Genomic DNA, 25,181 nt, shown 5'->3' on the forward strand with positions numbered 1-25,181 from the left:
TAAGGCTATTTGGGGCTATTGTGGCAAAATAGTAGTAAAAACCGCAAAGTCAAATAACTAATTTAGATATGTATAAATATTAGAAAAAAAGAAAAAGTATAAAAAAGTTTAGAAAATATAAAAGTGCATTTGATGATTTAAAGAGATCCTAAACATGAAATAAACATGTAACCGTCACATAATACCAAAGACAACCGAAGAAGTTAAAGAGTTGTCATCTTCGAAAAGATGAGCTAAACGATGAGAGGACTGCACCAGGAGGAGCTCACGGCGAGAGGAGGTGAGAGGAAGTCCTGAGGGAGGTGCCAGAGGGTGCCAAGGATATGGGAGGCGGCAGGAGTACGCCGGAAAGCGAGGGAGACGGTGGGATGTAGTTGTTGAAGGTCATGTTTAACTTAAAAATAAATAAATCTCAAACCGCTTTTAAATATGGATAAAAACGGATTTTGCCCGCACTGCCGTGGTGCACTATTGGTCGCATTTGCAAGCGAAAAACGCATATTCCGCAATATGTCATCGTTATTGGGCGACAGCGTAGCGTAGCGAAAAGGGCTGCTAACGTTATTAGCGCTACCATTACGGAGCTATTTACCGCTATTTATAACAGTGTATATGAACATATCAAATATTGAAATCTCTTGTTAAGAGATTACCCGTCCCGGATCTTCTGGAAGGATCTTCATGCATCTAATCTTTATTTTTCAGCAACGGTCAGAAGGCGACCACACCGCTGCGGTTAGAAGCCCCCACGTATTACCCTGTGACTACCACATAAATCATAGAATTAATGAGCAGGAAAGAAATGACATTAGTATGCTTTTCTTTCTCTCTCTCTACATAAATGCATAAATGTTGAATAGAGAATAAAAGCCTCTGATTTGAACCCACTTAGTATCCATCCACTCAATGAGCCGGACCCAACCAATTACTAACACAATCCCAAGCCATAATCATCCACGCTCTGCCTGAAAACTGACGTGCCCTCTCAACGAGAGATATAATCAAACGAAAAAACATAACACCCGCTGACAACAAACAACTACAGATACTATACATAGTAGATCGTACATATATTGAACACATATTAGTGAAGTATTGAAATCTCTTACTTTACATTTCGACGATAATCTTTCCTGTAAAGTATTGAAATCTCTTTCTTTACACTTCGACGATAATCTTTCTTGTATCGAACACATATTAGTAAAGTATTGCAATCTCTTACTTTACATTTCGACAATAATCTTTCCTGTAGCGTGACCATCCATGCTCCGACTCCAAGCCTCCTCTGCCGCACTCAGTGGATACTTTGAATCTATTATCGTCTTCAGCTTCCCTTCCTTCACCAGCTCCACGAGAAACCTGAGGTCATCTTTACCAGGAAGTGCAAGGACTATTGGGACCACCTGCTTCTTCCAAAATGTCAGCTTCTTCACTACAGAGCTCACAATAGTCCATGGTGACGGCGTTAAGTCTATAACCTTCCCATTAGCACTAAGATTGGGCTCAAAAGTGGACCAAGGAATTCCAACAGTACAATGCACGACTGCGTCGTACTTCACCCCAGATGGGCTCTTCAGGCTTTCACCTTCAGGAGTTTTGTAGTCTAGCACCTCGTCAGCACCCAAACTCTTCACTAGATCGATGTTGCGAGCACCACAGGTTGCTGTCACATGGAGCCCAGCTAGTTTGGCGAGCTGAACAGCATATGTTCCCACGCCACCAGAGGCTGCAGTAACCAGAACGTTTGTGGCCTTGTTCTCGCCATCAAAATTGGCGCCCCCATATTTTAGTGCCTTCAGAGCAGTGTAGGCAGCTATAGGCAGGGCAGATGCATCCTTCTGGCGGCCTACTGGCTGTCTGCTTCAATTGTGCCACAGCATACTCTGCTAGTCCACCGCCACTCTAGTCAGGAAAATAAAATACATGTATTTGTTTCAGGGAACTAATGTATAAAATACACACTGTCAACATGGTGAATATAACTTAGATGCATATCATATTGATCAATCAATTCCAAGCAACCAAGCGTAGATGTAAATCATATTTAATCAAATGGTTCCTACATTCAAGCACAGTTCAACCTTTGCTACGCACTTATTCAAATTCCTCACATATGCATTCTGAGAAATGCAACGTGAGAAACTACATTGTATGTGATGTGAGGGATTTTATTTTATTTTTTTCCTTTATTTTTGAGAGAGGAATCTCCCAATTTACTCTGAAATACAGATTGCAGACATAGATCAGACTTCACGCCGCCTAATAAGGTGAAAAATAGTGGTCCTCTTATATTAAATTTGAGAAATTCATTCCCAAAGGAAAAGAGAGATTCAAACCCAGAACCTCCTGTAACATGTGATATCATAATGCCAGAGTTAGGTTCCTTCGGAACATTGATATAAATAACTATCATATTAACGGTTGGGGACGAAAGGACACGGTCTGCAGGAAGACGATAACAACAGCAATGGAACACTTTATGGTTCCACGGAGTGTGAGGCAGACAAGGGTCAACCAGAATTCTAAGGTAAGTTTCTATCTTATTCAAAGACACTGCACAGAGAAAATTAGAGATTAATGAAAAAGGAGGGAAAAAGATGTGCTAGAAAGCCCTTGCGCCTTTCGGCATTTACTTTACCTGGGTTCATCCCAAAAAATTCTGTTTAAACAGTACAGCTAACACAGAGCCATAAATGTCAAAATAAACATTATTCAAAAGACTTACAGGAGAAAAGGGAAAAAATTTGCTGAGGTTGGTATTGGTAAGCTAGTTTCAGGAAACTAAAGTTTATGGATGAACATGAAGAATGAATATTCTGCGAGTTCCAAAGGACACAGTATCTCGACCGGAAGAAGGGGGTTCTCCACAGTTTACATAAAAAGAATTAGAGATTAAAAATTATGATCAAGTGATCAACAATTTATCTCTTACCATAAAATTAAGCATGATTTTTTATTAACATTTTACTCACCATAAAGTGAAGCATAGAGACAACTTTGTCACCCGCTTTGAAGGTCGGCGCACCAGGACCGACCTCAACCACCTCTCCTGCGACATCAGTCACTGTCCTCCAAACAGGTACATTCAGGTAAGTGTAATAATGATGCTCATCATAAAGTTTCAGACAAAATTAACATTTTACTTCTTACAAGGTAATAGAAAGGAAAGGTTCTACAAAATAATTGGAAGTTACAGATACGAGTTGCACTTCAATTGAGAAAATACTCAATATTTTCATAAGAACTTGGACTACTAAAACAAGTAAGACAAATAATCATAGCTAATTACAGTTTTTAATGCTAAGCAAGATACAAGTTTTCAAGAAATTCTAATTTCTGCTATTTAATATTGCATTAAATAAGGGAGAGAGAGAACTGTGAGAAACTTAATCTAGACTACAGACATTAGCATCATTATATTTATAGATCACAGAAGGCTGAATTATTCAACTGAGCTACTCCACTGAAACAAGTGCACCACTATTTCAACACCATTCCCGGTATATAAATATGATTAACAAAAATACTAGGATGGAATAAGAAGATCAGAAAAGAAACATACGTGATGTATATCTGGCAAAACATTACCTGGAACAAATGGAAATTTTGGAGGCATAAATGGGCGCATAATTCCTTTCTGAATTTTCCAATCAACTGGATTTATACTTGCTGCTTCCAATTTTAGCAGCACCTCATCTTTCTTTGGAGAAGGAACTGGAATCTGAACATGCTGCATTGGGCAACTTTAACCTATAAGCATTTACTTTGCCTAGCCATATGCATGGTGTCATGGGCAGAAAAGAGTATAAACTATCACGACCAACAACTACTTCAAATTTAAAGCAAAGATATGCACCAATAAACATGATAATTAATAAATAAGCAGAAATATATGTCTAGACTCACAGCAACTTAAGGTAAGAAATATCTGCATAATCGAATCCATGGTGATGAAAGGATAATTGAAAATTGGGGTTTAAAATACTAAAAAAATGCTACTGCAGGCACTTCTAGAGAAACGTATGAAATCACAAAACAACAAACTATAAGAAAAGCTAAGAAATGATTTTCTTAATAAGGTCCTCCATACACAATCAATTCTCATCAATTATGTCATGCAGAAGGAATTGGAGTTAGATTATATATCATAAAGGAGGTTCCCAAAACAGAAGCTACCAGATTGCGTATTTTTCCGCATTCAATTTAAGGGTGTGTTTGGTTAGAGGTAGTTGGAACTCCATGTTGTTCTAACAACATCTAAATTTTGAAAGTATTGTTTGGTTAGATATTGTTGCAACAACCAAATAAGCCAAAAATAGAGGTGTTGGAACGACACTCAAATATAAGAGTGTTGCAACACCATGCGTTGGAACACCATCAACATTTGTTGTTCCAACTCCTCCTAACCAAACATACCCTAAGCGATGGCTCCAATAAAAATTTCCAGCGGCGAACAACTTCACTCCAGTTTGTTTGCATGCCTCGTGTAACTGGAATTCCCTGAATTTCATTTCCAAGATATGGCTGCAATTTGGTTTCTCCTAAATGTAAAATCCAAAGTACGGATTTTTGTCGGAGGGTCAGAATGCCCCCTCAAAGTTTACTGAACTGAAAACAAACATGTAATTTTGCTTTTGTAATGGCAAGATAATTGTACCTAAATCTACAACTAAAGAAGCAGCACATAACAGTAAAGAATTAGGGCAATAGACTTATTTTCAATTTCACGAATCCTAAATCCAGCACAGATTTGAAATTCCTTAGTTGTTCCTATCCGAAATCCCTCTCAGGTCCAAGATCAGCTTGAAACTCCAGAGACCATTTCTACTGGCATTTCTATGACCTCACAGGACGTGAGCTAAAGGATCATAGACAATCACTTAATAAATATCAAAGCATTCCAAAAGCTATGCTCCTCCTACATGACTAAGATACTGGTTTGCAACGTTCTGCAATTCATAAAAACTTCAATTCTGATAATCACTAGAGGTGTCATTTCATACTAATAACCATGATACCAGAAATCAACATAAATTCCAGGCATGAAACCAACTCAAATGCTCCACGTTCTGAAAGCGGAACTGCAGTACTCCAGGCGCCTGTCATAAACTTATAAGGATAATATTCTCCAGAACAATTTCCTGTGTTCTTATACATCAAATTATCACCGGACAACTTTCTTTCTAAATACGAACAATATGATATGTGCTGTGTTAAAAAAAGAGGACTACTTGAGGAGAAAAAATGTTGTGGAGACGATATAGGAACACTCTATAATCTCTGCTACGAACTTACAGATACTTCAATAGCAGTTGCCTAAATTATTATACATCAATTTATAATCTTTGAACAAAATCCAAGTTGTGTTAAAATAAATGGACAACTTGAGGAAAAGAATTATGACACAACGATATAGGGAACTAATTGTTGAATATATTTTTCAAACATCACATGGGCTGCTGCAGCAGCCCATGTATTCTTTATTTTTTCAAAAGTTGTGGGCCCACCGAAGAAAATTTAAGACGTGGGCCTCACATGCATAGTAAAATATTATTATTTTATTAGTACATAGTATTTTTCCAAACGCTATAAATAGACCCCAAATCCTTAAGGAAAATTCATTCCAAAAAACAACGTCAATATATATAGATATATATAGATATATATTATAGAATAGCTATTGCTCGTAGAAATAGTGCCTAGACCGAGAAGGTCTTATAGATCGAGGAGATCTTTGCCTGATAGATTGAGAAGATCTTTACCTGATAGATCGAGAAGATCTTGACAGTACTGAGTCGGTGCACACCAGAGTACTGGACTGCTGTTCCTGGAAGTAATTTGGTCTTGGGATCCTTGCACCGGAGTAGACCAAATAATGATTTAAGCACAACGTTTTACAAACGCACAGCAGCTGAGTTAAAAATTTTAAATTACTACACTTTAGTTTTCTGTTCAGTTTTTGCTATTATATATCGGTATTATTCCAGATTTAACCACAGGCACCAACAATCTTAAAGCATTATTTTGATCTACCATGGATCCTGCGAGGACTCTTGGAGTGGACTGTCTTAATAAAGCATTATTTTGATCTACCATGGATCCTGCGAGGACTCTTGGAGTGGACTGTCTTAAGTTAGAGAACTTTGACGGTTCATGGATCCTGCGAGGACTCTTGGAGTGGACTGTCTTAAGTTAGAGAACTTTGACGGTTTCAACTTCAATGCATGGCGTCGGAAAGTAATCTTCGGGATGCAACTCCTGAAAATCTACTATGTGGTTTCTGAGAAAAAACCCGACTCTGAACAAGACTCTAAAGCTGAAGCCTCTTGGGCTAGAGATAATCACTTCTGCAGGAGTTATCTTCTTAACTGTCTGGCCGATCATCTAGCAGATGCTTACACCAACAAGCCCTCTGCAAAGGAAGGACCAGTACAAGGATGAGGAGAAGCTGTCTAAATCTTACCTCATTGACAAATTTTTAGACTTCAAGTTTGAAGATGATACTGAGATTTTGCCTCAAGTCAAAGAGCTTGAAAAGCTTGTTATGAAGCTAAAGGATGAAAAGATCAGTCTTTGTCAAATCTTCATTTCTGGTACAATTGTCAACAAGCTTCCTCCATCTTGGATGTCATTCTCCACTGATATTCGGAGAAGGAAAAGGCAGGTGACTCTGTCTGGTTTGAAGAGGTTCATTCAGATTGAGGACGAGACTCGGACTCGTACGAAGACTGAGCTCCTTGCTAAACAGAAAGCGTCTGCTAACATGGTGGCTGCTAAATCTGAAAAGGGTAATAATCCATCTTTCAAGAAGAATAAGTCTTTTAACAGAAAGAAGAATCAGAATCCGAAGAACCTGAACATCTAGAAGAAGGAGTTCAAGAAGAGCGACAAATGCTTCAACTGTGAAAAGCAATGATATTTTACCAAAGACTGCAAAGCACCAAAGAAGGAAACAACACACAATGTCAATCAAGTTGATGATTGTATGGCCATGCTCTTCCAGGTAACAACTCCAAGCAACATCTCTAGTTGATGGTTAGATACGGGTGCTACTTGTCATGTATGCTCCAATAGAGATATGTTCTCTTCTTATGTTGCTACCAAAGAGAACGTATCAATGACTGATCGTTTTGTGATTCCTGTTCTTAGAACTGGGACTGTGGTGCTGACTCTTTCTTCAGGAAAGACTCTCACATTGAAGGATATGAAACACGTTCCCTTAATTGCCAAAAACCTAATCTCTGAAAGCATGTTGTGTGATGCAGGCATGAGGCTGGATTTTCAAGGAGGAAATGCTGTATTACCCTTCAAGAAAATATATTTTGGCAATGCACATCATATTGATGGCATGTATAAAATCAGTATGAGTGCACCCAACCCCGTTGTCAATAAAATATACTCTTCTACTTACTCCTCTGTGTTATGGCACAATAGGTTGGGACATGTAAATTATAGAAAACTGTCCAGCATGGAGAAGTTAGGATTGCTTCCAAAATGTGGGGGTAACAAACCTGAGAAGTGTGAAATTTGCGCGCAAGCAAAGCTGACGAGGAAGTCATTTTTAAATGTCACGAGGAGCATCAACCTGTTGGATCTGATTCATTCAGATACTTGTGACTTCAAGAGCTTCATCACTCGTGGCAACAAGAAGTACTTCATCACATTCATCGACGATCATTCTCGCTTCTGCCACGTTTACCTGCTGAAATCTAAAGATGAAGCCTTCAACAAATTTGTCGAGTTTCGGACTCGAGTGGAGAAGCAGCTTGGACTGCATGTGAAAAGATTCAGGAGCGACAGAGGAGGAGAATACCGATCTAAGGAATCGGAAGCATACTTCAAGGAGCATGGAATCATTGCAGAAACTATTATTCTGTATTCTCCGCCATCTAATGGGATTACAGAAATAAAGAATCACACATTGACCGAGATGGTGAATTCGATGCTAATCACATCTGGTCTACCTACTTACTATTGGGGAGAGGTTTTGCTAATGACAAACTGAATTCTGAACAGAGTACCCTATTTCAAAACTGATAGTACTCATCATCAGTTATGATTAGGATATCCAGATTCTTTGGATAGTCTCAAAGTGTGGGGGTGTCTTGCATATGTTCGAATTCCAGATATCAGAAGGCCTAAGCTCGGACCAAAGACAAACAGATGTGTGTTTCTTGGCTTTACTGGAGATAGCAATGCGTGCAGGTTCCTAGACCTTGGAACCAACTCCATCATTAAAGCTTGGGATGCAGAATTCTTTGAGGATATGTTTATCAAACATAAAGGCTTATTGTTCAAAGATGTAGCAGATAATGCTAATACATCAAATGCACAAGAGGAGCCAGTCAATGATGAAGGAGTTATCGAACCATCTTCCAAGCGCGTCAGAAGACAGAAAGATTTTAGAGATGACTTCATCACCTATAATGTGGAAGGAGATCCACAAACTTTTTTAAAAAACAATACAGTCAACAGACGTTCTTCTGTGAAAAGAAGCTATAGATGATGAGATAGATTCATTGATCCAAAATCACACTTGGAAGCTGGTGGATGTGCCTGAAGGTGCAAGGCCTATCAATAGCAAGTGGATCTTCAAGAAGAAGCTTCGTCCTGATGGTACTATTGAAAAGTACAAAGCAAGACTGGTGGCAAAAAGATTCTCTCAGAAAGAATGTATAGATTTCTTTGATATCTATGTACCAGTTTGCAGGATCACTACCATCAGAGTGCTTATCGTATAGACGGCGATTAAAAGGTTCGTCATACATCAGATTGATGTGAAGACTGCCTTTCTCAATGGAGATCTCACAGAAGAGATCTACATGGAGAAACCAGAAGGACTTGATGCTCCAGCTGATAAGGTTTGTAAACTTGTTAAGTCATTATATGGACTTAAGCATGCACCAAAACTCTGGCATGAGAAGTTTGATGGCATTGTTCGCAACAATGGGTATCAAGTCAGTGAATCTAACAAGTGCTTATACATCAAGGTCGCTGAAAGAAAGGTGGTGATCATCTGCCTCTATATGGATGATATGCTTAACATCGGGAGTGATTTGGAGATAGTAATATCTATCAAGAAATTTCTTTCAGCACAGTTGAGCATGAATGACCTTAGAACTACGGACGTGATTCTCGGAATTAAAATCATATACTCTGAAGAGGGTATTGGATTATCCTAATCTCATTATGTCGAGAGCATGCTAAGGAAGCATGGCTACTACGACCTGCCAGAACAATCAGTGCCGTATGATTACAACAAGAAGTTTCGACCAAACACTGGAAGACCAGTAGAGTAGCTGAGGTACTCAAAGATCATTGGGAGTCTCATGTACGCGATGAGCTGCACAAGGCCAGACATTGCATTCGTTGTAGGAATGCTTAGTAGATTTATAAGTAATCCTGGAAAGCTTTATTGGGATGCTGTACAGAGATTGATGAGATACTTGAAAGGAACTACAGGTCTGGGCCTATTCTACGCTGGATATCCAGGTGCAATCGAAGGCTATTCAGATGCGAGCTGGTGCTCAGAACCAGATGAGTGCAGATCTACTGGAGGATTTATCTTCACCATGGGTGGAGCTGCCATCTCGTGAAAGTCTAAGAAGCAGACCATGATTGCACAGTCATCGATGGAATCTGAATTCTTCGCACTTTGTGTTGCAGGAGATGAAACTGAGTGGCTCAGTTGTATTCTCTAAGACCTTCATTGACGGAATTACAAGGTGCAATTACTATCTATTATGATAATCGGGTGGCGAGTGTTGTGGCAGCAAACTCGATGTTCAATGGAAAGAAACGGATTATTCGTTTGAAGCATGTCTATCTGAGAGAGCTCATTTGTCAAGGAGTCATCTCTGTGATTGACGTCCGATCTTTAGAGAATGTGACTGATTCGTTGACTAAGGGTCTGAAAAAGGACATAGTCGAAAGGACGTCTGCTGGAATAGGTCTCAAAGTTTTGTAAGTTGACTAAGGGTCTGAAAAAGGACATAGTCGAAAGGACGTCTGCTGGAATAGGTCTCAAAGTTTTGTAAGTCTTACAAATACTTACCATGTTTATTAAACGAAAGGACGTCTGCTGGAATAGGTCTCAAAGTTTTGTAAGTCTTACAAATACTTACCATGTTTATTAAATTATTAGTTTAAAGATTATGCTACTAATAATAAAATAATTAGTTCAAAAGTCAAGTAAGATTTGCAAAGTTAGTAGTCTTACAAATATTTACCAATTACATCAAGTTATTAGTTTAAAGCTTATGCTACTAATGACAAGATAAATGATTCAAAAGTCAAGTAACATTTACAAAGGGACGGTTCAAGTTTTTTTGGATTAGTCGGTGTCTAAGGCAAGATTTGGAGGTTGCGTAACGCGCTCCGCAAGGAACGAGTTACTTAATTGATCTTTGATCAACCTCTAATACTATCCTTACCTGACTGAACTACCCGAGTAAAACTTTGATCTTTTCACCTAGAATTTTATCATGTAAAGGGGGTGGCTGTTAAGCCTTAATGGGTCCAAAGCATTTCGGATGCGGGGTGTTAGATAGGAAACACACCTAAAGGACTCACCTATAATCCTATAATGAGAGAGGATGGCTTTTAAGCCTTAATGAGTTTAAAGCATTTCGGATACGGGATGTTTGATAGGAAACATGCCTAAAGAACTCACCTATGCATGGGTGAAGATTTGGCCGTCTCCTATGGTGTTTTGTAGAAAGATACCTAGAGCCCTAGCAGAAACCAGGACATGTACAAGGTCATAAATGTGCAAAGACAAAGGCAAGGCAAATGCAAAGGCAAGTGTGATTTAAAGTGAAAACTACCACAGATAAGTTTGATCTTGTGTGATCGCTGGATTTTTAGACATGTGCTGGTTCAAGTCTCTGCGATACCATGCACCTATCTTTATTCAGTTGGTCTAAGGGAGATTCAAGTCATTGCGATATCTACCTTATGTACATCGATTGAAACGACGGCACCGTTACACGACACTAGTTTAAAAAAATTGTAGGGGATTGTTGAATATTTTTTTTCAAACATCACATAGGCTGCTGCTGCAGCCCATGTTTTCTTTATTTTTTCAAAAGTTGTGGGCCCACCGAATAAAATTTAAGACATGGGCCTCATATGTATAGTAAAATATTATTATTTTATTAGTGCATAGTATTTTTTCAAACGCTATAAATAGACTCCAAATCCTTAAGGAAAATTTATTCTAAAAAACAACAATCAATATATACAGATATATATTGTAGAATAGCTAGTGCTCGTAGGAACAGTGCCTAGATCGAGAAGGTCTTATAGATCGAGGAGATCTTTGCCTGATAGATCGAGAAGATCTTGACAGTACTGGGTCGGTGCACATCAGAGTACTGGACTGCTGTTCCTGGAAGCAATTTGGCCTTGGGATCTTTGCACCGGAGTAGGCCAAATAATGCTTTAAGCACAGCGTTTTACAAACGCACAACAGCTGAGTTGAAAATTTTAAATTACCGCACTTCGGTTTTCTGTTCAGTTTTTGCTATTATATATCTGTATTATTCCAGATTTAACCACAGTCGTCATCACTAATAAATATGCCTTGTTTAGGGTCTCAATCGTGCATAACTACAACCGCACATTGACCATGAACTCCACGTCATTCTATCACCTCAGCTACAAAAGAAATAATCTCCAGCCAAACTACATACTCAAGTCAAATTTAGTGCAAATGATCGCTAACAGATTTTCTCTTCTCTTGGTCCAGCCAAACTACATACTCAAGTCAAATTTAGTGCAAATGATCGCTAACAGATTTTCTCTTCTCTTGGAACAAGGAAAGAAAAAAAAAACAATAACTACCCATTAAATCTAGCGACCCCTTTTTACAACTAATACTTTGAATCAGATCCTAAGAATTACAAGTTGGTCTTAGCTAACATCAAAGAAGAACTAAAGTTCAAGGTATTAAAGTGTATTCATGATAATTAATTGGATTTGTGCTATAACTGACTATGATAATTTAAAAATAAACTAATTAAAAACAAAATCTAAGAGAAATCAAATAATTAAGAGATTGGGTCATCGGCGTTTTCCCTGAAATCTGTATGGGTACCTTGAGGGCGGCAGCACCGCCTCCGTAGCCGTCGTAGCAAACGGCAAGCATGGATTTCCCGGTCATGGACAAAGAGGCTATTAGAGTAAAATTGAATATTTTGAGGAACTTTTATGGAAATTTAGTGAACGCCTCAGGAGGATACACTATATAGGAGCGGCGTTGCGTGGGAAACAAGAGTACTGAATTACGAAACTACCCCTGCTTCGCACTGCTATTTTAAGTTTTTATCATATTAGACTTTTTATTTCTATATCAGGCACCCATATCTTCATATTTCAAAATTTAACCTCCAAATCAAGTAAGTTGTTTCAAACGACACTCCCATAGTTTTAATTTACAGCTACAAATCTATGACGTAATTTTATTAAGAGCACCCATTTTGAACAATTCTGAAGATTTGGTGTCCTAATTTAGAAATATGAATTGAGGGTCGAATATAGAATAATTAAAGATTGGGGGTCTAATATGAAAACAAGCCCTATTCTTTAATTTATTTTCCTCGGCAATTCGCAGCAGCTACTTAGGTTGGATAACTAATATTGCAGCACCAATACACAGATAAAGTAATCAAACAATAGGTTATTGTATACTTCTAAAACAATTTCTTAATTTTGCAATACATCATAAGTTCATGAATAAATTTATTGAAGAGCAGAAAATTATTCTAATTTCTCAATCAAAATAATTCAAAACAATTCAACATGTACGTCTACTCCATTATAAAACCAGTAAATATGGTCAGCTTCTTCAAGTTTATCTACTAAATTTCACAAGTATCTATCAGCATTATTATTAAATATATAAGTATGTTGCCCATCCTTGCACGGGTAAGTATTACAAGTAAAACATCGTAATTAATCTAAAATAATTACACACTTAAACCTTAGTCTTATGATGCTTGCAGTAAAATTACCACTTAAGAATAGTATATGTTACTTTAAAATATCTATAAAACATCCTAAGAATCTAAATATCATTATTAGAATAATCTTTAAAACCCATCAAAATATCAATATAACTATTAAAAATATCCGATAAAGCGGAGAGAATATGAGAGAATAATTTGGGTAATTTATTAAATAATTTGTTCATTGTTTCAGATGGTAGGGAATTTTTTTCTAATAGGAAAGTTTTTAATTTTATGATTTATATGTTACATGTTTTTAATGGTGTTTTGTATTCTATTAATTTTTAACTAGTATTATGGCCCGTGCCAAGCACGGGCTAGCGTAAAATTGGGTTCTATTAACGTTAATATTATGTCCAACCATGTAGATTTTAGCATACAAAATAATATTGTTAACCCTCAAACTACACCATGCGCATAAATTTAATAATTTGTTCTTTAATAATACATTTAATTCATCAATTATTGATTATTATTATCTCATATATTGTAAATACCAATTTGTATATTACTGAGAAATAATGGTAAGACTTAAGCAAACCTTAATTATGTTATAATGGAATGACTTATTTGCCAATAAATACCAAATTGTACCACCTTTGTAAACAATATATTTGATTTAAGTGAAAAATCTTTACTTTGCAACAACATATGGAATTATATGTAATTTATTCATACTTCGAGGACTTATTTGTAAAAGCCTATACCTTTGTTGTTCTCTTTTCTAGATCCGTCGATTCATTGCCTCGGAGAAAACTCCAATTTAGTCCATCCCTTCCCTCTTTGTCGTTCTCTTTTCTAGATCCGTCGATTTCTTGCCTTGGAGAAAACCCCAATTTAGTCCATCCCTTCCCTCTGAGGAAAAACCCCAATTTAGTGCATCCCTTCTTCTTATGCAATTCAAAGATCGGTGACATATGGAATCTTTGACGTTGATGGTGTATTCCATTACTACGTGTTTGATCCATCAAATTTCAGCATCTTTGTTCAAGATCTTTGTCCTTTTTATTTTGCATGTTCATCTCTTTGTAAGTAATTGATTCTGTCATTTGTGCTAATTTCTTGTTTTACTTGAGGCTTTTTATTTCCATAATCAGTAGTTGATGTTAGCCTTTTTATTTTGATGATGTTTTAACAAACAATTTACTACTAATGTTGTTTGTCTAGTGTTTGTATTTTCTTATTTATTGTAGACAAACAATATGTTAGAGGTTGGATGGAATTACGCTTCAACAATCATATCCAATGGAGGTTGGCGGAATATCCGTATATGAAGCCTTGCAATTCAAGTTAAAGATCCAAGTTCAAGCTTCATCCGCAAAGTGTACCAAGTTGAGCTACATCGAAGATCAAGATAGCTTGGGTAATTTAGTTTAGGTTTATACTTGTGTGTAGATACTTTAAGCTCATATATACACACACACATATTTGGTTTTTATATATATAGTCATATATATACACACACAAGTTTTGGTTTTTTATTTTTAAGTTTAAATATGAAAAAAATACATATTTATATATATACATGTTTGCTTTCATATGGTTAAGTTGTTTTGGTGTAGTTATGTAGATATGAAACAAATATATATTCATATACACATTCATATGTTTCATATTTTATTATATTTGATAAAATATTGTGTTTTTAGTTTATATACTTAACAACAATAGTTTATATCTTTTATCAAGTCTATATAATCATTTTATAAAGTTTCAAAGCATTGTTTAGTCAAAGCATCAAATTTCAAGTATGTTCATTTTCATGTTTTGGACTATTTTGAAAAAATGATGAGATTTCTCAAATAGGAAGTGCTTTTTAAAAACTAGTTTTTGTAACATGTTCATTTTCATGTTTACAATCATTTCCCAAAGTTTTACATTTTTTTGAATTAAGTTTAAAAGTCAGAAAACAATTTTTAAAATCTGTGTATCTATAATATCAGTCCGCGGTCGACCGGAATGGTCGCGACGGTCGACCGCCAAAAGTCCAGAGACTTTGCTCTGTTCTTCAGCTTTTCACGGTCGACCGGCCATGACTCTGCGATCGACCGTCAATGTTACCGTTGCACAGTAACGGCTAGTTTCCAGTTTTGTCTTCTTATGGGTTTTTGGTCATTTTGTGTGCGTTTTGGTTGATGTTTTGGGTTGTTATAAATACCCCATTGCATTTATCATTCCCACTAACTAAGAGAAGTTTTTAATCAAGTTTTAACAAGGGTTTAAGTTTGGTTTAAGTTTTTTTTAGTGTTTGTTTGGGTTTGTGAAGAAGTTTTCACAAGTGGAGGAAATCATCTTTATTGTTTGAGCTTCAATCTCCATCTCTCCATCTTGTTTTTTAGAGAAGAATTTCTAAGCTCAATACTAGCTGTTTTTAGAGAAGAATTTCTAAGCTCAATATTAGCTTTGCATTAATTATTTGTTGTTTATCATCTTCATTAAGCTAGTGTTTACATTGAGTTTATATTTGATTTTCTCATTGTTCATACACAACCATTGAGCTTATTGTATTTGCATATATAATATATTAGGGTTGTGGGATTGTGACCTTGAGAGTGAGCTTGATTGAGTTCTCATCTAGTTAGAGAACAAACATTTGTATTTGTGAGCTTTCATTGTGTAGATCACTTTGTAATACACTTGTACACCGAGAGGAGTGTGTGGTGAGAGACGGGATCGTCCCAAGAGGAGTGGCGTCGGTAGTAAAGCCTAGGAAAAGGTTGTAAATCCGAGCACTTAAGGGAGACAAGGGCTAGAGACCAACACTTAGAGGGTATAGAGTGTGATTGCAAGAGTATTGATTGTAAAGTTTTCGGTGAGCTAGAAAACCGAGTGTGAGGTGTAAACGTTTTCGGGTGAGCATCGAAAACCTTGTGTGATAGTGAATTTCTCCTTGGAAGTGGGGAGCGGAGACGTAGGACGGAATGTCCGAACTCCGTGATCATTTCTTGTGTGTTTGAGTTTGGCTTGTGCACTTATATTTTGTTTATCTCTATCGCCATTCTCTTATTGTCTAATTTATCCACTATATTGTTTGTGTTTGTTTATTTTACCATTTGTTTATGTTGCTTATCCTTATATATAATTGTTGCATATCTTATTTGCTAGGATAACTTGTTAATAAATTTTAATTGGTATTAAATCGGATTAGATTAGCATAAGACCCTATCCCCCCCCCCCCCCTCTCCCCCCCCCCCCCTCTGGGGTTCTTTCCTAGTGGCATTAGGGTCTTTCAGTTGATTTATCTATTATTGAATTTAATTTTACTTTTTTATTTTTGCATTTTACTTTGCATGTTATTTTGCATGTTAATCTCTTTTTAAGTAGTTGATTTCTTTGCAATTTATTTTGCATGTTATTATTCCATGTTATTTTTCATTGTACCTTTGTCGTTCATCTTTTTGCCATTTATTTTGCATGTTAATCTCTTTGTAAGTAGTTGATTTCTTTATTAATGAATTTATTCATGAGCATCACTTCCCATGAGTATATGAGAATATATATTTATATGTTGTGGAATTTTAAGGCAAAGTTAAATGAAAATTATTAGCATAATCATAACAGTTTATGATAATTAGAAGTAAACATGACAAAAGTACCTAACATTTGCTCGTAGTTGTTCAAATTACAAAGACATAATATATTCAGACATGCATAACAAAGTTAATTGATTGTTTCCTGAACATTGTCGTTTGCCATGTCATTGAAGTTTGTAAACTTCAATGGGCTACTATTAGTTTTTTTCCCTCAAATTTTGGACTAAGACATGGTTTAACATGGAGCGAAATCTAGCCGTTACGTTTGATCGTGGAAGTTGTTGTTGGAGGTCCCTCTTTAGTAATGCTTGTTTTCGCCGACTTCATGTGATTTGCATATACTTTTGATGGATTAATGCAGTGGCCCAAGAATGAGATACATCCACCCTTTGATGGATTAATGTGCTTTTTTTGGTTTGGTTATGTTATGCACACAACACTCTATTTTGCTACTTCATGTGATTTGCATATACTTTTGCATAAATGTTGCTAATTACTAAATCCCCACACAAACTTATATTTTGTTAATTGCAAACTTTAGATGTTGCAATTCATGATGGTAATTCCTAAATGCCTACATGTACTTATATTTTGTTAATTGTCAACTTTACATGTTGCAATTCATATAGCTAATCTTTGTGTTTGGTTATATTATTGTTGCTAATTGTTATTGTTGGTTATTTGTGCTTATATCGAGGTATTGGTTGTTGGGTTCCTGTGGTATATAATGCTCGGTTTGAGCTTAATGACGGATGGCTTTCTTTGGTACTCAATTCTAATATGGGTTGTTTTTGTTTATGTTTATTTATATGGGCAAGATGATGATAACAAACTGAGAATGCATCCTATATTAGTTATGTAATGTTCAGGCGAGGCAACTTTGTGTGGAATACAACCTACATTGATATTACAATGTTTGGGTGAGGTAATCCCTCAGAAGAGTAGCCTACATTGCATCATAGTTTTACAGGCGAGACAATCTTTTATGACCAATCTATTTATATCCTGAGCCGTAGTAAGTATTCATGGATTCTGGAGCTAATTTCGAGCTTGTTTAGTTCTATTTTGTGTAGGAATTGATGCTATTTTGAGCTCTGTTTGAGTTCCCGATGATGTTTTTTTTGTTATCATGCTTGATTTCGGGCTTGTTTAGCTCTGTATTTTGTGTAAATAGGTTCGCTTCTGAGTTTGTTTGAGCTGGTGATGTTGATTTTGATATTTTCATACTGATTTCGAGCTTGTTTAGCTCTATTTTATGTGGGAATTGGTGCTATTTTGAGATGGTGCTGTTTTTTATACTTATAATATCAATGTTAAATTATGTGCATATTTTAAATACCTTATTTAGTGATTTTTCCAGATCATAAGCAGAAATCTTGATCAACTTTTCAGCTTCTTTGTTGAAGAGTACAAATGTCGTAATTGCGGAATGATCTTCCACTTCTATTGTAGCTTTGTACCTGATTTATATAGTTATAAACATGGTAAATATATTAAATAAAATTTCATGTGCTTTGTAACTGTGAATAGGAAATGTATATTTGAATGTGTACCTGATTTGCGCCATTACTTCCTTATTACATGATCTACACCAGACTCTCCCCAAAGTTGATGGTGTTTTTTTTTTTTTGCACAATCTGGACATCCAACATAACGCCAATCTAGCTCTTTCACAACTCCAATGATTTGCACATCGTATATGAAAAAGTAGTCCTATAATTGAAAGAGCTGATGTTAGCATGTAGTCGACAATTATGTAGTTATAATTTGAATAAATTGATAAATTTGTATTACTTGTGAATTTCCTGGAGCATTGAATTATACAACTTCATAAATTGTTGCTTCTAAAGCCTTTATTGATTCTGGTTGAGTATCAGAGAAATTGACAGATGAAGTCACTAACTGCAAGTTGTTCTCACTATGAGTATTCCTACATTTATAATCAAGAAGTTATTATCAGTAGTATAGATAGTTCATAATTCATTAATTTGAAGTTATTTTTCACAAAGTGACAATAATGTATAGTGTAATCTTCTCACCTTTGTAGTAATTTTTTGACTCTTGCTTCCTCAATATTGAAGTACACTTTTGTTGTTGTCGTTGATGAAACCGTATTGTTACCTATGTATCAATACATGCATACAAAGGTTAATGGATATTTATAGTTTTGAATGTTAAATATAAAATAGACGTTGATTTAAATTTTCCCTCTGAAGTTTTTTACTAAAACTCCAGTTACCACCATAACAACATTGTTTGTATCATGATCTTTAAATTTGGAGTCAAAGTCGATTGCTAGTTTATTCCATAATGCGACCATACACTCGTCATTCCTATAAGAAATAATGATTCATATTAATAATTATTATGTCTATGAACTTCTCATTAAGTTATAATACAATCTTACTCTTCATCTATTAGTTTAATAGATCTACGTGTCGACATTTTTCCCAGAATTTGCTGACTCTCCTATCGGATAGACTTCCTTCACTGCTGGACTTTCACCTTTTAGCGACGGATAATTCCGTCGCTAAAGGTCTAAATTCTGTCGCTAAAACTTTTAGTGACGAAAAAAAATAGAATTCCGTCGCTAAAAGGTCGACGTTGCATTCAGGGTCCCTAATTGAGTCTTTAGCGATGGAATTTCCGTCGCTAATGTTGAGCGACGGGGTATTAGCGACGACAAATTCGTCGTCATTTATTTTTTTAAAAAATAAAAAAAAATATTAGCAACAGAATTTCTGTCGCTATTATAATTTTTAGCGCGGAAATTTCGTCGCTAATACTTTTTTTATTACTTAATTTTTTTCCCCGTGTCAGTTTTCCGTTGCTAAATATATCAAAATCCGTCGTTAAAAAAGTTTTTAGCGATAGAATATCTGTCACTAAAAGTTGTGTTTATTATTTTAATTTTTTTCTCGTGCATGTTTTCCGTTGCTAAATAGTTATTTAGCTACGGAAAATCAGTTGCTAAATATATATTTAGCGACGGAAAATCCGTCGCTAAAAATAACCATTAATTTTTTTTAAAATATTTTGAAAATTGAAAAAACCCTGTACAATATCGATAATAATTTTAAAAAACTATTCAATCAGCAGTATCATATTCAATCTCACACATATATCACACATTTATTTCAATAAAAACAAATAAAAGGTTCCCGACAGGTACATAATAAATATTGTTTATACAACACAAGAAATTATTTTCAAAGTTAAATTAATTACAATCAACCCTCCTGATCATCATCATCATCCTCAACACCAGCTGCATTATGACTACCCCCGGCTACACCTTGTGAAGAAGTCCCAGCCTATAAATATAAATCAAACGTTAACAAGGGTGTGTAACCGTTAATAAGAGTGCAAATATAAATATAATTCCTCCAACACCACAACACCACACAATACAACACAACACCAAAATACCATAATACAACAACACAACACCACAACACCACAACACCACAACACAATAACACACAACACTACACAACACTACACAACACAACACAACACAACACTACACACCACACCACAACACAACACAACACAACACCACAACCAACCAACCCCACCCACCAACCAACCACACTCCCCCTAACCATCAACACCACTATCACATAAAAACATTATAAGTATATATTTTGGGCTTTGTGTTAGGGTTAGAGTTAGGGTTTGTGTGTAACAGTTTGTATCAGTGTGTATCGGTGTGTATGATATCATTTAGTCACGAAGAAAATTCATAACTAAGTAAGAATTATATATTTAATTTATTTAATTAAAAAAAGTAAACTATATATTACCTGATCCGACATAAATCGTCTCCTATATGCCTCATGAGCCTCCTGAGACAGAGTCGACATGAGAGAGTGAGAGAGAAGAGAGATTGAGCGGGGGATGAGTACCTTGAGAGAGAGGGGAGAAATGAGAGAGAGGGGCGGCGGCGGCGGAGGAACGACGTGGGAAAGGCGGCCCCAAAAATTTGTATATTTTATGATAAATAATAATAAATATGTTATATATTTATAAATAACATATTATGATGTTTGATTATGCTAGGAATTGGTTTGAGATCAATTCAATGTATATATGTATATATATAAGAGCAAATGCACAATTCATGCTCGATGTATAAATCTGGAAATTTATGACTAGCGACGAGATTTTGTAATTTTCTCACAGATGTGTGAAATTTGGAAAAACTTAAAAAACAAAAGTTGTAGGTATCTTCAAGAGATTTTCAACAAGTCTTAGATCACCTCATTCTGAGGTCGGACGTGAAAGTTATGGCCAAAATACCGAAGGTCATTTTCCTAGTCAGATTAGGATTCCTGGTTCGGGTCAAACGGGTTTATTTCGGGTTTGCATATATATAAACATGTGTTTTTATGAAAATTAACATCCTTACATAAGAGTTTCAAACCCTAGCAGCCCCTCTTCCTCTCTCTGAATCCCTAGCCCTAAAGTTGAGAATTTTGAGAGCTTTGTGAAGCAAATATCGACACGAGGGCGAGATCATCAACGTGTAGCAAGGGGGAAATGGCTTTGTTGTACTTCTTTTTGGTTGCTGGTTATTTCAGAGGCTTAGAATGAAGTCTAAGGTAAAATTATCTTCATCCAAACCCTTCCCCATAGTTAAATAACTAGTTAGATGTTTAATATGATGTTGAATATGTGTTTTCATGCTTGAATCTTAACATGATGTGATAAAAGCTAAAATTTTGATGTTAAAACATAAAATAATGCTAGATTAGTAATTTTTTTCTTGCTGTTTATGATAGTATCATGATCATGATCATTAGGGTTTTTCATAATTTCATTTATATATGAGAAATTTAAGAGATGTACTAAATAAATATTTTCTGCAGAAAACTGTAGCAATTATATCATTTTTAACTGAGATTTCAAAATAGAAAATAAACTCCAAATTTAACCAAACTGGTGCCAAATAAAAGATATATATATCTAGTTTCTAAAACAGAAGACTAATCTTAAAAATCATTTGTATAGAGAAAGATATGATCTTTTTACTAACAACATGTCCTGTAGAAAAATGGATGCACATATATAATGGAAAGATATGATCTTTTTACTAACAACATGTCCTGTAGAAAAATGGATGCACATATATAATGTTTAACTAGAGATTTGAGATAAAAAATGAACTCTAAATTGAGCCAAAATTTTGTCATTAGAGAGATGGATGAATCTAGGTTTCAAAACAGAAAACTATTCTTAAAAAGAGTCTGTATAGAGAAAGATATGATCTTTTTACTAACAACATGTCCTGTAGAAAAACGGCTGCACATATATAATGTTTAACTGGAGATTTGGGATAACAAATGAACTCCAAACTGAACCAAACTTATGTCATTTGAAATATGTATGAATTTAGTTTTCAAAACAGAAAACCATTTATAAAAATAATTTTCCTAGAGAAAGATATGCTTTTTTTACTAACAGATGTCATGTCTGTTTTTCCTGCTCGTTTTGTGGAGCTGTGTTGCGTTGTTTTGAGGTGCGTTCGCGGAGTTTTGAGCCGCTTGATGTTACACGTTTAGTCATGAATATGTTATATTATATATTTAAGAATCCCAAAGAGATTATGATAAAGTTTGATTTGATCATATTTGAATTAGATATAGTTCATATACATGTTGGATGTCGTTGATGAGCACAGCTCAGTACTATATGGGATAGTGCGTCGACATACCAAATATACATGGTTTATACATGAGTTGAATGTTGTTGATGAGCATATCTTAGTACTATATGGGATAGTGCGTCGACATACCTGAGATACAAAGATTTATATGAGGTGGATATCGTTGATGAGCTCAGTTCAGTACTACATGAGGTAGTGCGTCGATATTCCATATGTACATGCCATTGAGTCGGATTTTAGGAGGCTTGATCTAGCCGTCCGTCCCGCACTAGGGTGCGATGAGGCTCGTGAGCCGTATTTCTAGGATGCCTATTTGGTAGTCCGTCCCGCACTCATGTTATGTACTGAGATCGCGATGAGACTAATGAGCCGTATACACAGTTCAGGATACCTACAGGGTAGTCCGTTGTACTGAGACAATTACTTGATAGCCTAAGTATGGTAGATGCCGATTATGAATATGACCTATCATTGAACTACCTAAGTATGGTAGATGCCGATTATGAATATGACCTATCATTGAACTATATGACTGAGATATGTTACTTTTGAAAGTATACAAAATCATTGAACTATATGACTGAGATATGTTACTTTTGAAAGTATACAAAATTATGTGTTAGTATTTTATTCTCTCTCTCTAGTGATAGTGGAAGATATTATAAATACGATGTGTTGATATCTTATTTCTTTTACTGCCCTTTTTATTTTTTAGTTGGGATCAATGATTAGAGATTCACAACTTGAGACTTATGGTATATACATGAGGGTTTCCTTGTTTGGATTATTTCGCTCGACGTACCAGTCTCGTGTTATGGATTTCTAATTATTGGTTTTATTAGATTGTCTTTTCTTAGTTCGGTATTAATATTTAGATATCTACAATTTGAGACTTATGGTATATACATGAGGGTTTCCTTGTTTGGATTATTTCGCTCGACGTACTACGTCTCGTGTTGTAGGTTTCTAAATATTAATCCCACTTAGATACGAGGAAAATAAATCTTGGTAGACTATGCTTAATAGATAGAGCATCCACTCTATCTAGCAGCCCTTCCCCTGGGGGCGGATGGAGGTAATCTTGTTGTAGCGTTCTGACGCGCTTGTTGTTATTTTTCTTTTCTTTTAAAAATACCCTTTCAAGTAGCTCGGAGTTCCAGAGAGCCGCAGGGTGACGGAGTTTTGGCATAGTCGTCGTCGCGTATTTATACTTATAGAGACTCCACTGTAGTTTTGAGTTTTATCCAGACATTAGAGTTTCATGTTCATATTGTAAAGGTAGTGTGCCTTAGTACGATTCTTAGTTGATTCATGTTGAGACATTTTCATTATTCAGATATCAGATGTATTATAGTTGAGACATGATTCTTTTTATTTATGAGATATCTCTTCTATATCATGTCTATTACATTTATTCCCTTTATTTTGCCTGTTTGTACCTGCACTTCTATTTTGTTCTACTAGATGATATTATTGTGATTGGTGAAACATGTTTATGCACAGTGTGGGTGCATGGCAGGTTTGACATCTCTGGTTTCACCTTGGACTGCAGCCTTGTGTGAACCCAGGGGCGTCACAGTTGGTATCAGAGCTCTAGTTCCAGTATCCTTAGGATCATCTTGTGTCGAGTCGTGAAGTTAGGATAGAGTTTCTTAGGATTCATGTATAGAGTCCGTAAGGATTTCCTAGTATGAGTGAGGACGATATATGTGTATATCTCAAAAATTGAGAAATTTTTTTATGACAACTATTTTATGTTGATTGAAGGTATTTGCATGAATACTATGTGTTATGAATTCGTATTGTGATACGTTATATATATATATATATGTATTTTTGCTATCTCACTTACTGTGAAAATTAAGCTCTCCTTTTGATATTATAAATATCGAAACGAGGATGTGGTCGAGGTAAAACTCGTACCTGGAGAGCTAGGCATGCAGAGCCGAGCCACAGCAGGCTCCACAGTATTTGATCGACTTCATGGCGCCGTTAGCAGCAAGATCTTACAACAATCAAGGAGCAAGAAGTGTATCTGTTTCCGTCAGCAACACCACTTTCAAGAGATTCATCGCCGGTTGTACTCATCGTGGAAGTAAAGATGAAATACCAATGAGTACACCACCACCACAATCAGTTGTTGATAGAGCCGCAGACCAGGAGATTTAACTCTGAAAGGATAAGAAAAATATCAGACAGTATGAGCACCAAAATTTCAAGGCACACAAGTTTCAATTGCAACCTATAAGGGAATGGGCTAGGAACCAAGCAGAAGTCAAATATATATTCAGCATTGAGGACCATCGCTAGAGGATAGCAACAACATCCAGATTTTTTTTGACGAGACAGTAATTATCACCTATTTGGGAGAATTTAGGTCATTTCTTCATCAAACAATTAGCGCTAGTCTAAGTGAAGCAGGGAGATATACCCATAGTGAAGGAAGAAATCAAAATCCAGAATAGTGACAATGACAATGGCAAGAGAACCATTACAGAAATCTAGAGAAACCTAACAACGGGAGAATGATTTTATCCCAGCAACAAGGACAGGATAAGAAAGGAGCACAATGTAATTAGAGAGCGCCGGAGTAGCGCAGAGATTCAGAGAAACATGTTACAATCATAACAAGGTCGAATAAATAGCAAAAGACTTGTAGCAGTTTACAGCAGGAAGCTAGCATGATAAAGGTCGCAGTCGGCAATCTCAGAGTCGTAATTTCGGCCAGCAGTGAGGAAATAGAAGTACTACTTGTTAATCAGAAGATTTAGGGGCCAGCAGGCCAGCTTTGCATTATCCAGGAGATTTGCACTATCCAGCAAAGTCTATTCAGCTGTACTACATGATCAGGGTACGAGCGGAGCTTTATTCGTGATTTCATTTTTAGTTCGGATCTAGTTTGATTTATGAAATTCGTTTATCTCTTATCCTTCGTACCTTTGTTGATGGGTGTCAGCTTGTGGTATTCCTTAG

General features: G+C 36.0%; 1 pseudogene; it reads right to left on the minus strand.

Moving 5' to 3' along the window:
* On the minus strand, nucleotides 926-12,256 carry LOC109836592 (annotated as a pseudogene).

This window comes from Asparagus officinalis, chromosome 4 (assembly GCF_001876935.1).
Source record: "Asparagus officinalis chromosome 4, Aspof.V1, whole genome shotgun sequence".
NCBI classification, from domain to species: Eukaryota; Viridiplantae; Streptophyta; class Magnoliopsida; order Asparagales; family Asparagaceae; genus Asparagus; species Asparagus officinalis.